A 14,238-nucleotide genomic window follows, 5' to 3' on the forward strand; every position below is an offset into this window, starting at 1 on the left:
ATTCAAAGGCCAATATAAGATTGAAAGATAAGTCTAAAATAGCCAGTATAATCTACCTTAGAAACATTTCTATTTGTATATTCAACAAGCAAGAAAAAAGGAATGACACTGCATATTTTCAGCACAGTGAGAGTAATAAGCGAAACAGACTGTAGCCATCAAATTCTAATTTAAAATTTAACAATATTATGCCTAGCTTGAAACATCTCTGCGTAAAGGGATTTCCAAGAGGAGCAGGGAAAGAGTTTGTACATTTTCTTTACAAACTTCTGAAGAGTTCAAATTTATTCTTCCTCTTCCTTCTGTCTTTGCAATAGTGGTCATATTCTTCTTTCAAAGCAGAACTTTACAAACGTAACTGGGAAAAACCATTCCAAATTGAAAAACATATTAATGTTGATTGAGTCCTACGTCATTCCGCCTCAATATCCAGAGATCCCACTAGGTATGTGCTGCAAAATGTCACTAAGATTACTAGTCCCATCATTCCTGACTCTGGTCCTTATTAGTTTCAAGCTAGTGTGGAAATCAGGAAGGCCCTCACTACTTCTATGTGGATTAGACTTATTTTTATCTAGAAACTAACAACAGGTACATGAGTATATGCCAGAAGCTCCAAGCTGAATCAGAGAATAAAAACGTTCCCATGATATTGTAATTTCAACAGGAAATTTATAACTGAATTCTTCATTACTACCTAGAATAGTGAACCTCTAAGTAATTTAGTAACTCAAACCTGAATGTTTTAGGATAATTCATTATGATTTTAATTGCACAGGGGCTATGTGATACTTCATTATTTTGTTTTGTTTTTTAGTTCTGTGTGGTCCAGCTGCTTCCTAACTTGATAGTGCAGATCCATCAAACCTCAGGGGAACATTGCATATGGTGAGAAAAAGGCATAACTGGGCAGCATTTTTCAGAGTGAGAAAGTCAGTGATTCTGTCTTCAAGTCTAACTTCAGTGTTTTCCTGATACCAGCCTTTTTCAACAGGAAAAGAGAACTCTAACCTCCCTCTCCCCATGTTAAGTTGCCTTACACTGAGAAAAAGATAATCAAATATTTCCAAATGTCAGGATGGTGCATGCCAGCTTGCATCTCAGGGTAGGGCTATAGTAGCTAACAACTGTTTAACATTATTCGGAGGAAAACCCCAAAGTGGCTCTTTTTGATGTTCACAAGTGCCAGCCTGGGGTACTTGACAATCTGCCAAAAAAAAAAAACCCAACACCAAACCCCCTTCTCATGTAAATATACTTGCTTCTGGGTCTTCACAAATTTTATGTTTTTGGATTAGATCTATGCATATTTACTCAGAAATAATTCCAGCTATTTTCCAATACTGAGTTGTCTTCTTCATTCAGCTGCTGTAGTAAATTCTGTCACATGATTTTCACCCTACCATTTCCCATTGACTATCTTTTGAGAGTGTTACTGAATTTAAAATCAAGGTTTATTTAAAATTAACTTGTTAAAAGACAAGCCTGAACTGTGCTTCTCTATTTCTCATCAATATTTCACAAGTAATATCCATATTTCCAAGTAATAGCCACAGATACTATTTATTTTTTGAAGTATTTAAGACACTTCAAAAATAGGCAGTGAAGGATGGATATTATCCCAATGTCTTCAGCCACCCTCATAGCCGCTATCTAATTTACATCTAGAAAACGTTGGAGGGCATACAGTACTAGAAATCTACATAGATTGGCCGGGTCTGAAAATAAAGATATTTCCTGTTCCTCATAATTCTTTCTAACAAAATGCTGAAGTGCAAAGAAACAGCCTTTATTGATAGGTAGCAATTTTAGTGTGACAGTTGCTTACTGAGTTTTACAAACCTAATATAATTCAGTTTTTTCCCCTTAATACAGTTAACACAGTAAAAAGTGGGAGAAAAATTCTGATATAAGAACCATGGTGGCGGAGTGGATAGAATGCAGTATTGCAAGCTAATTCTGCTGACTGCCAGCAGCTTGATCCTGACCAGTCAAGGTTCACTCAGCCCTTTATCCTTCTGAGGTCAGTAAAATGAGGAACCAGATTGTTGGGGCAATATGTTGACTCTGTAAACTGCTCAGAGTGGGCTGTAAAGTACTTTGAAGTGGTATATACAGTAAGTCTAAGTGCTATTGATATACAGAGACAAAACCTCATACTCATTGCTGGAACCTATTAACAAAGTTACTCAAAGCTTATCTTTACATTTTGCTAACGATAGCATGAATACACTTCCCTATCTTTTTTAAGGGACATATTTTATTTATATTCCCATACTGCTATGGAAACATCCTGAAGTCATTTTTAATTGATCTGTCATTAAAATGTATGTTCTGTCACCATTTAAACAAGCTTGGTAATAATACAGCCAAGGGCGGGATCTATCCATTTTTAGTCTTCTCTGGGCATGTCTTCCCTATCCAATCACTATTTTCTGTGGCCATTTTGGCTGGTGCTGCCTTTTTGGTTTTTTGACATTGATAGTTTGATTTTCTTACATAAGAAAGTTTAGGGAAGAAAGTTTAATCCATCGTGAATACTGGTTTGAGTTATCCTTGCATTTAGATTTTAATTTTGTTTTGCCTGAATTAAAAGTTTCCACTTGTTTTTGACATCCAGTCCATCACTACCCACCCAGTTCAGGACCTTCATTGTCATCCTATACTCTGACAAATGGAACTGGACAGATTAAGTATTGACACTTTATTCCAAATCACTGGACAGCCTCTCCTAATTATTTTATGGAGTTGTTAAACACACTGAAAACAGGATGTGAAACTCCATAATGAGAAAGAGCTTAATTTGTTGGTCCTATAGAGCCACGTCAGAAACTCATCCACAAATCAAAATTGGAACTGATACAAAATAGAAGAGTAAAATTTCTATTCCTGTTTTTGCAATATATCTGTAGGAAAGTGGTATATTACTTACCTATCTGCACTTTGAAATCTTAAAAGAGATACAATTGGAATTTTCATCCAGACTGTTATAGATATCAGTGCTTTATTAAGCAATCAGTACAGTATTTGAGTGCATGCGCTTGTGAAACTATTTGTAAGGTGAAAACCAGTTTTGCACAATCTATAAAGTCATCTGGTAGCCTTTCATGGGAATTTGTTCCTAGCTATTGTGGAAGGGACCTTCTGTTTGTCTCTAACTTTTCTTGGCAGGGTAATGAAACCTAAAGATGTATGCTTTGAAATCCTTTTGTTAGAAGAGAAAATACAGGATGGATGGATGGATGGATGGGTGGATGGATGGATGGATGGATGAAAGGAAGGAAGGAAGGAAGGGATATTTAAGAAAAACTAACAAATGAAGAACATTTCCCTGTGGCAATCTAAATAAGATGGTAGTTGACATTATCCTGTATTCTTTGATCTTTCATTTGTATCAAAAGAAAGCAAATGCTTGTAACTGTTTTCTCCCCTCTTTTTATAAACATAAGGTACTGGCGAGAATTCCCAAAAGCTTAGAATACCTTCCACAGTTTTCATAAAACTACTGGTATGCTTGTGAATTGCCTGAGAAGCTTCCATTGCTGATGAAATATTCTAATTGCCACTGCTTGGTTTAGAAGCTCCCTGTTGTGAATCCCTAATAGCAATGTAAAAACTAAGGATAACATTATTATTTCATTCATCCATCTTGCTGTGATGCACAGCATGCAGAAAGGCCCAAATGCTGCTGCAATTACCTCAGATTGTTTCAAGGTTAATTTGAAATATAGAGAAAAAGGTTATGACCTGCTAATCTGAACTAGGTATCATCTTCCTTTAAAAATGTTTGCAAAGTGTAATCCGAAGTACAAAAGGCGACTTTTCTTAACAGATTCAATAGAATGTAGTTCAATCAGAGTTTGTACAATACAAAAGCAGTGGCAGACTAAACTGAACAAGATCAAAGAAACACGGTAATATGAACAAAATCAAGAAATAGAAACCAGGCAAACAGGAAAAAGAAACAGTAATCTGCAAAATATGTCAAGAACAGGGAAAAAGAAATAACTCAACAGGAGCTTTATTACAATGCTGTAGCTAATATTTTGGTCAAGAAGCCAAACATATTATCTCTTCCTCAGATAAAAAGACAGCTAAATATCCCCATTTATCATGTTTTCATTTTAATTTCAGTTAATTCTCCCAACCACAATAAAGATAAATTCATTTATATAAACAATGAATAAATTACATGAAGAATACACCAAAATAATGGTGAAAATGTTTACATAAATCCTGCTACTATACACTGACTGCTCTTCAAAATGGCCTTCCCGTCTTCAAAGTAATCAAGTTCAGAATTTAATTTTCAACAACTATACAGATGTCTCCAGGTGCTCACAAGTAAATGGCCACTCCTGGTTGTTCCTAAATATCTAATAATCAGGTTATATAATGGCTTAGCCATGGGGATTACACTTAGCTCTCAGGACCAATACACATTGATAGATTTAAATCTCAGAAAATTGTCAAGTCTTGTTTAAAACCATGTAAACCTTAGCACTTATTCCAACACTTCATTGGTTGTGAAGGACTCCTACACAAACAGCATTAAAATGAAATGATGGTTACAGGCTACCAGAGGTTTGATGGTGTGGGGGAGAAATGTAGCAGAAGGTTATAATCCTGAAGACTGTGTGGGTGCACATATTTCTGCTGCCAGTAATAGAAAGATAAAAAGTTTATTAAAATATATTTTATGTATTTCAATCTAGACAACAGCAGTCATCATGAAAATAATCTAAAAATTATCCCTATCTTTTTATCCTGCAAAAATGAGAGAAACATTTAAAATGATCTGCCCAGAAAGGATTCATGGATCTATTTATTTATTTGACTTGCATGTCAGAACCACAACTCTGGATATATAAAGTATTGACAATGAATGAGGGACTTCTCTAACATAGCATAATTGTAGTCAGTTTGATTCTGAGTTCAATCTATCGCAGGTGCTTTCTGTGCTAATTCTTTACCTGTTATGACAATGGAAAAGATTCCTAGGGAATGTGATGTAGCTTGAAGAAGTTATAGTAAAGAGAAAACAAAATAACATTTATGTTAGATATAATCTTAAATAATAGGCTATCTATTTTAAAAAATAAACAAAATTAAAACAGAGGGATGAAGTAACTCCGTGATGACAAACCTATGTCATGTGTGCCCAAAGTGGCATGTGGCGCCACGTCACCTGGCACACATGGCATCTCCCATTTCTCTTCTGAGTTTCTGGTTCACATTCATGTGCGCCAATCAGCTGGCTTTTGTGCGTGTGGTAGTGCCAGAAACTGGAAGAGCTGGTCTTCCGTCTTCCAGTGTGATCATGCATGCCAGCCAGCTGATTGTCACGTGTGCATGTGCGCCAGTAAATGGAAGTTTAGCTGGCCGACACACATGTGCCTGCTGGAAACCAGAAGTGCATTGTCCAGCGCGCATATGCCCCCTGGACAACTCCTCTTCCGGGTCACGTCCCAGATGAGTGCGTGTAGACGCACTCCCTTTTCAGTTCCCAAAAGGTTCGCCATCACTAGAGTAACTCAATGAAGTGAGACAAAAGAATAGTGAAAGCAATTTAGGAAAAAGGAAAGACACAAAAGTGTAATCTTTCCAGGACTTGCACTGAACTTCAAGAACTGAATTTTATATAACAGCTAGATTCATAACAAAGGCCTTTAAGTTCTCCCATATGGCCCTATTGTCAGTGTGTGAGAGAGAGAAGGGGGAGGGAGGGAGAAGAAAAGAAAGGAAGTTTGTATGTATGTATTTCTGGGAGATATGAGTGAAGAGATCAGGAGTGTAGGCCCAGAGTTAAGGTCATCCTAGTTGCCAAGTTAAAGCAAGTGGACATCTATACTGAGCAAGATCAATAGAGGAAGATGCTGGAAGTAGCAGATTACTTTAGTGACAATGACAAAAGCATAAATTCTGTAATGTAGGAAATGGTAAACCATTCCTGTATTTTTGCCAAGAAAATCCTATAGATATAAAATATAAAATTATTGAACAATGTAGTGCAAGATGATAGACCCTTCAGGTCAGATGGCACTCAACAGCTACTGAGGAAAAGCTGAAGATCTTTTCAAGTACTACTGGTATTTATGACATGATTAAAGACTTAGGGGTGTCTAGTTGCTGATGTTGCTATAATGGAGGGGGGGGGATCCAAAGCTGCAAAGACAAAATTACAGTAATAACTTGGAATATAACCAGCATTACCTTTGGCAAGATGGGTGGCATGCAAAGTTGATAGATATACAAATAAACATGGGAAAGCTCAACACAATACAAGATGAAAGGAAAACTACCTAAATTTTAGACAGCAGCAAATTGTGAAGGATTGGGATTGAACACTTCAATCAGAAGTTCATAATGCTTATGGAAAACAAAGAAGGAACTTCATTGCTTTTATAATTGGGAAAGGAATAACGAGAATATTTTTTGACTATAATGTAATCAGTGTAATCAATCAGATAATATTGATTAGACTTTGTGACACTTTAGTATGACAATCATTCGTGTAAATGCCATAACTACCTATGCAGAAAAGGAGGCTGGTGAGTTTTATGGCCAAGTTCAAATTTGAAATAAATCATGCAAGCAAGACGTGCTGCTTATGAGTGAAGACTATAATGCCAAAGTTGGAAACACTAAAAAGGGAAATGTAGTTGGATTGTATGGCTTAGGAAATTGAAATGAAAAAAGAGACCAAATTTTCCATTTCTTTTACTCCAATTATTTCTTCAGAGCTAACCTTGTCTTCATGCAACCAAAACAACACCTATGTATATGAACATCACCAGATGAAGTATGCAGAAATGAACTTGATTATATTATTGCTAAAACTAAGTAGAAGAGCTCAATTAGAGCGTCCAAAGCATGGCCAAGTGTTGACTGTGTAACAGATCACTAAGTGCTTTTTGGCACATAATCAATCAAATGATAACAAAGAATTATGTGATGGAGCCAAAAAAAAAGTAAAATAAAAACTTCAGATAATTCTTTGTATATCACATGCTTCACATAGAATGCAGTTCCTTCAGTGACTGTTGTAACCGGTTTAACTACTTTAGAAAGACTTTGAATAAATTCATGAAGAATAAAGTTTATGTATTAATGTCCAATACATAAAATAACTGCTAATATCTTGTAATAACAGAGTTGAAAGGAACCTTGGAGATCTTCTAGTCCAACCCCCTGCTTAGGCAAGAAACCCTGCACCATTTCAGACAAATGGTTATCTAATCTCTTCTTAAAAATTTCCCTGTTGGAGCATTTACAACTTCTGGAGGAAAGTTGTTCCACTGATTGATTGTTCTGTCAGGAAATTTCTCCTCAGTTCTAAGTTGCTTCTCTCCTTGATTAGTTTCCACCCGTTGCTTCTTGTTCTGCCCTTAGGTGCTTTTGAGTCCCTCTTTTTTGTAGCTGCCCCTGAGATATTGAACACTGCTATCATGTCACCCCTAGTCCTTCTTTTCATAAGACTATACATATTCAGTTCCAGCAACCGTTCTTTATATGTTTTATCCCCAAGTCTCCTAATCATTTTTGCTGATCTTATCTGCACTCTTTATGGAGTCTCAACATCTTTTTAACGCTGTGACGACCACAATTGGATACCGTATTCCAAGTGTGGCCTTACCAAGGCATTATAAAGTGGTATTAATGCTTAACATGATCTTGATTCTATCCCTCTGCTTATGCAGCCTAGAACTATGTTGACTTTTTTGGCAGCAGCACACTGCTGGCTCATATTTAAGTGATTTCCACTAGGACTCCAAGATCCCTCTCAGTCACCACTATTGAGCAAGGTATCACATATACTGTACCTGTGCATTTTGTTTTTCTTGCCTAAATATACAACCTTACTTTTTTCACCATTGAATTTCATTTTGTTAGATAACACCCAAAGTTTAAGTCTGTCAAGATCCCTCTATATCTTAAGCCTATCTTCCTGAGTGTTGGCTATTCCTGCTATCTTGGTGTCATCTGCAAATTTAATGTGTTCCTCATCTATCCCCTCATCCAAATCATTGATGAAGATGTTGAAGCGTAGTGGGCCTAAAACAGAGCCCTGGGGTACCCCATTGCATACCTCCCTCCATGCAGATGCAGTTCCATTGAGGAATACACGTTGAGTACCGTTACGAATCCATTTGATGGTGATGCTGTCTAACCCACATTTTTTTTATTTTATCAAGTTGTAGGTTATGGTCTACTTTGTTAAATGCCTTACTGAAGTCCAAGTAAAATATATTACTACCACTACCTGAAATCCTCTGTCTCTCAGTAAGAACCTACAGGCACATGAGGGATATTGCATGATGAAGTGGGAAAGTCCATTCTTCAATTTCTTATACCCATCAGCTTTTTTCACTCTACGTTCAGTACAATCCTAAACTGATCTTAAAAAGCAGTTCAAACAGTCCCTGATTGGCATGGGGAGGAGGGGAGTCTGTCATTAAATAAACAGTCATCTCCCTCTTTCTCTCTTGTTTCACATTGAAGCCTACCATGTGTACCTAGTAGTTATTCACTTCAGTCTTCGTCTTTGTGTAGGATTGGTTCAGACAGGCAGGAAAGAGCCTGGTTTCAAAGGATTAACCCTCCTGCTGCCCCAAGCAGAACAATTCTGGAGGTTAAAAAAATGATTCAGACACTTTTGCCTAGGTAACAGCTCCTGCACATCTTCATCAAGGCCATCTTCTTTAATCTCTACAATAACATTCCCACGCATACAACCCATTTATGTAGATGACACCATTGTCATAATTTTAAAAAGGAACAATTGGAGAAGACACATCAGTCTATCAACATCTATAAAAGAAGAACATTCTTAAGAGAAGACAAAAAACAATGCCCTACCCATTCATTTATTTATTTAGCTGCCCATCTCTTGCTTGTGACAGGGTAGTCCACACAATTAAAAACACGAAGCCCAACAATTAATAGTATTAAAGCAAAAACCTTAGAATACAGTTTAAATAGTTTTTAAAAAACCATAATAGCAAAAGGACGGGAGAATGCATTCTAAATGCATTGCAACCATTTGAAAATCTTTTGCTAGGATTGCTAGGGCTGATGACAGAACCAAGTTTTAAGGATCTTCGAGACGGGTAATATGGTTGGGGCCAATCTTACCTTGGGGAGGGGATTACATTCCAGAGTGTGGGTGCCTTCCTGTGCATCCTTATTAATAATAAAACAAAAGCAAATTTGAGACCCAAGTTTTTTGAAAAACAAGTCACACTAATCAAGTGCTTCACTACAAAAGCAGCAACCCAACTTTTTACACGAGAACTGCATAAAAACATTACTCAAACAAGTACAAAACCTCTGCAGTAACCTAAAATGCCGAAAAAAGGAAACAGACTATTTGTACAATATTTTCCAATACAATGGATATCAATGCAACTTCATCTAAAAAAATTTGACTACCAAATCCACTGCAACTCTACCAGTACAGCCTATAAAAAGGATAATACTATCATATATCAAAATATCTCTGCGATAGCCAATAGTCTACTACAACTGCTTGGATTTCACAAAATCTACAAAATTCCTCTAAAAGAACAAAAGACCCAATAATCAAGAAGAAAAAACAGGAGTCCCCTACAACTTACAACATAAGGACTGTAATAGATATTATGCAGAACTCAGGTAGAAAACTGGCAGGCTGCATCCAACTTCATCTAGCAGCCAGAAGGTATGATGAAAATGCTTGTTGTTAGGGGATAAGATGAAGGAAGCATTGTTTGGACTCAAGACAAAAAAAGAGGCTATTAGGTTATATATTTGCCATGGTTATCAAAAAGTGGCAAAAGGACCTCAGTGTATGTTTGAATACCTCCTTTGGTTGCTTCTCATGGGATTTTACATTTTTATATTTAAAGTCCTAGTAAAGAATACATGCAACAAGTAATCTAGGCCTTAGTAATGGAGCTCCATGGAAGGAAGGAAGTGATAGTTTCATGACAATGAAAATCATTCATACGATTTCATTAAAACTATTCTGATTTTTACAAAAGAAAAATAGGGTAAAATGTATCTTGTTCATATTTTCAGTGTTCTGATAGTAGCTGAAAGGTGTTTAGAGCATATGGACTCATCATTCAGGTGCCTGACAACTTGCATTCTTTGAGTTTCTTTTTATGACACCCACAGATTTTTAAATTTCATCCCTGCATAAGGGAAGGCAACGGAATAACAAGCAATGCCCACACCTGCAATTTTAGAGTGGGGTAAACAAACTTTTGGTGTCAGAGACAATAATGAATAAATTGTGAGGCTATATTGCACATATGAATCTAAAATGTTTGATATTTTTCTAGCTGGGCTTTGCTAATGAGCATTTGGGGGAAAGGGGAGAGAATTATTTTTATTGTACTTTAAAGTTTATATTCCACTTTCCAATGTGGTTTCTTCCACAAAAAGGTGAGAAACCAAGTGGCCAATTTTCAGCAGTACTGGCCAGATAGGAATACAGATATTCCCCAACTTAAAACCAGAATTTCATTGCTAAATTGGCACACCCAATTTTCTCACGATTGTTAAGTAAATCTGGATTAATCCATTGACTTAGCCTGTCAGAAGCCATCTGGAAAGGTCACAAATCGTAATTACATTTGTGATTGCAATTGTAATCATAGTAAATACATGCTTGGTTACAAAGCACCTGAATGTTTAAAATGTGACCATGAGGATGCTATGATCTTACCTTTGAGGAGTGGTTGTAAGTCATTTTTTCAGAGCTGTTGTAATTTGGAATAGTGGCTAAGTCAAGAACTATCTGTAAAGTAGTTGGCTCAAAAAAAGGGGTCCAAAGTTGTCCAAACAACACTGAATTAACTCTGTGACCATCAAAAGGAAATCAGAAATAGGAAAAGGATCTTCAATGCTTAACTGAATCAAAGAATGAGACACATGACAGCATTCCCTCTTTCAAAAGTTTTATTTAAAATATAAAATAACTGTGATTTTAACGCACATGTACACAAAATGAGGCAATCTTCCTCTATTTTCTTTTACGTGACTTTTCAATCTAGGAAAATCTTTCTGCACAGTACATTCTGCAAACATACTCCAAGAATATAATGCCTTGATAATGCTGTATCTTTCTCACACAAACTACTGAATGGAATAGCTTTGCCAGGTGCAGTCTATTAACAGAAACTGTTAACTCAAAGGAAGCTTTAAAAATTGTGAAATCGTCCTTGGCAAAACAAAAAAGCAAAAACCCATGCATTATTCTTTAGTATAAAATGTACAAAAATAACACATATCTCATTGTGCAGATACCATACGTTTCTTGCTTCTATTCATTACATTCCACAATTTTCAGATATCATCATACTATTTTTTCTAAGCTTCTAATGCCTTTAATACGTGACTACCTCTGAATTCTTGGAAGTATGTTTCAAACTGAACATACTTGGGAGTCTTGAAAGGAGCAATCCAACCTTCCACCCAAAGCACAGGAGATCCTGCATTCAAACAACTACCAAAGAGAAAATATATCCAAAGGGTTTTGGGGAGTTAATTTCAAAATCCTATTCTTCAAGTAGAAAGTATCACATCAAAACAAGAATCTCATATTAATCATACAAATGTTACTGTTCCTCTATGGCAAACCTATGGCACGTGTGCCATAAGTTGCAGCTCAGCTCCACTGTACATGCGTGAGCATCTCCGGCCAGCCAGCAGATTTTCAGGTCTCTGCGGCATATGCATAGGGGGAGGGGGGCACATGCAGAAGATGCAAGCGCATGTGCGGGGGTGGGGGAGTGCAGGGAGTTGTGATGCACAACCTCACAGCATGTTTTTGGTCCCAGGAGGCTTCAAGGAGGCCTGCTAGGCCCAAAATGGGGCATGGAAGTTTTATGTGTGCATGAGGGGAGGGGGGCGCACATGGGGGGTGTTGCAAGCACATTCCATTATGGGTGCGGGTACACACACTTTTGGCATTTGACGACAAAAAGGTTAATCATCATTGCTCTATGGAACACTGATATATGCTAAATCATTTTACAGCAATTTCATAAGACTTCTGTTGGCTGTAATATTTGAATTATTCTTTGTCTCACTGAAAAAAATATCAAGATCTTCCTGCCTATGGAGATTCTCAGTTATCTAAGTCATGGGTTAAAATAAAAATAAGCCAGTTTGTGGGTTCAGTAATTTCATCTAACTTTCTGAAAGCTGAATCTTCAGGTAATTAAACAGCCCCAAGTATAATTTAATTTCTCATCGAGAACTGAAGGGAAAAAAAGCTTTCTGTCTATAAGCCTTCAAAAGAAGACATGTTGTGGCTATCAGGTTAGAAAATCAATTTTCTGGTTGTAAATATCCACACACATATATGTTATTAATACATCCTAAAGCCTGCCAATCTCAAACGTCCGTATCTCAGCCAAGAAAACTTGGAAACAAGGTTACTTGTTGCAGGTTTAATGAGGCCAAAGTCCGGCATGGATAAGTTCTAGCAGTTTCAAAGTCAGCGCTGGGTGCTACCATCTAAATAGTCATTGCCATAGTTATGCCCACAGCCTAGCTTCACCTCGTAACCAGCATCTGGCATTCTCCAGTCCCGCTTCCGGTGTCCTCCCAGTTGCTAACGACTTGGCTCTGAGTGGCGCTGATCAGCTGTTCCAGCCACCGCTTAATTAGCACCAGTCAGCTAAAGTCCATGCAGGAGAAGACAAGTAGGCCATCAGGCATGTCATGGTAGCAACTGGGATGCAATCTGCTGGACCCACGCCCTTCCTATAGCTGTTTTGCTTTTCTGCAGCCCCTCCCCCGCCCCCCGGTATGGCAAGCCGGTCGGGGCTTAACAGCCAAAGTTTATGCAACTGGGATTAGGTAGTTTTGTATACCTCTTTAATATATTCTTTCTTCATCTTTGACAATTACTTAGGCATGATCTAAAACTGAAATTCATGATGTCAAGATCAGCATACAATGCGATAGCTACCATTGAAATGATTTAAAAAAAAAAAAAGATATTCCACAGAATTTCTATTTCTAAAATGTTTGTATAGGACTTTATCTATAATAATAGGAAGAACAAGGAAGGGAGCTCAAAGTCAAAGTAGATATTATGCTGCCAATGTCTTATTTTTAACATGGCTTAAAAAATCTTTAAAATACTAACAAAACCATGAACGAATAACCATAATGTAAGATCACTAATAAAATAAACTAAATAAGTAGTTTTACACAAAATTGGCCCTATCTCTGTCTTTCCATAAAGTTAATCCATCATCTTTCTGTTTAGAACCATGCCAAAAGATTTGCTGGCACAGATGAAGAAAGAAAAGAAATGTAGATGTAGAGAAGGCATTCAACTGTGTCTTTGTTTATTAAGATACTGTAATTTGAATATTCCAAGTGAAACCTGACTAGCATCACTATTTATTGTATATCTCCTGGTTTTCATACAGAGCTGTGGGCTTTAGAAATCCCAGAGATGTTTTGTGTGGCATACTGAATATTGTTTTTAAAATGCCACTTTCTTCTGAAAACAACCCCCACTGAGTTTCAAACTTGTGTTTTGAAAATTTACACTACGTATATAGTGCCAAAACCCAATGAAGTAATTCTCATTACAATTTCTTTTAATGATAGAGAAAGTAACAGAAACAAAGTAATAGCTTTTAAAGGCATCTGTGCCTGTAGGTTTCTGATGGACCAAGAAACAGAATTTGAAACATTAATTATCATTAAATGTTATTACCATGGTATGGCAAGGTAGAAGAGATGCGACTGAAGTGCACACTCCCAGATGGTCTTTAAAACGAATGATGCACTTAATTGCTTCAACTATATGACTCCAGCACAAGTCGTCTACAAAATAATTGTGGTTTCTTGAGTAAATAAACACGGGAACATAATAATCCGTATGTTTTCCTTAAACTCATAACCAGTTGAAAGTTTTCCCCCAAAAATGTTAAAAGTTGATAATAGAAGAAATAGAAACTCTCTCTCTCTCTCTCCCTCTCTCTCTGTGACTACTAACGGAAATTAGTATTTTCAGATTAAACTATGTTTAATCATGTTTAAGCATGCATGTTTTTTATTCTACCTTTCTGAAAAATTCATCACTTCGTCACTTGAGACTTTCAAGAAGAGATTGGACTGCCATTTGTCAGAAATAGTGTAATAATCTCCTGCCTGAGGGGTGGGTGGGTGTTGGACTAGATGACCATATAGGTCCCTTCCAACTCTGTTAATCTTTTAAAATATGCA

The 14,238-nt window shown here is 36.9% G+C and overlaps 1 protein-coding gene across 2 annotated transcripts in view; it reads right to left on the minus strand.

The window, feature by feature from the left end:
• Window positions 1–14,238, minus strand: part of MGLL (monoglyceride lipase) — an 89,922-nt gene that overhangs the window by 49,879 nt on the left and 25,805 nt on the right. The gene's annotated exons all lie outside the window — the stretch shown is intronic.

This window comes from Thamnophis sirtalis, unplaced genomic scaffold (assembly GCF_051295495.1).
Source record: "Thamnophis sirtalis isolate CommonGarterSnake01/CBP01778 unplaced genomic scaffold, rThaSir2_p1.2 scaffold_3, whole genome shotgun sequence".
NCBI lineage: Eukaryota > Metazoa > Chordata > Lepidosauria > Squamata > Natricidae > Thamnophis > Thamnophis sirtalis.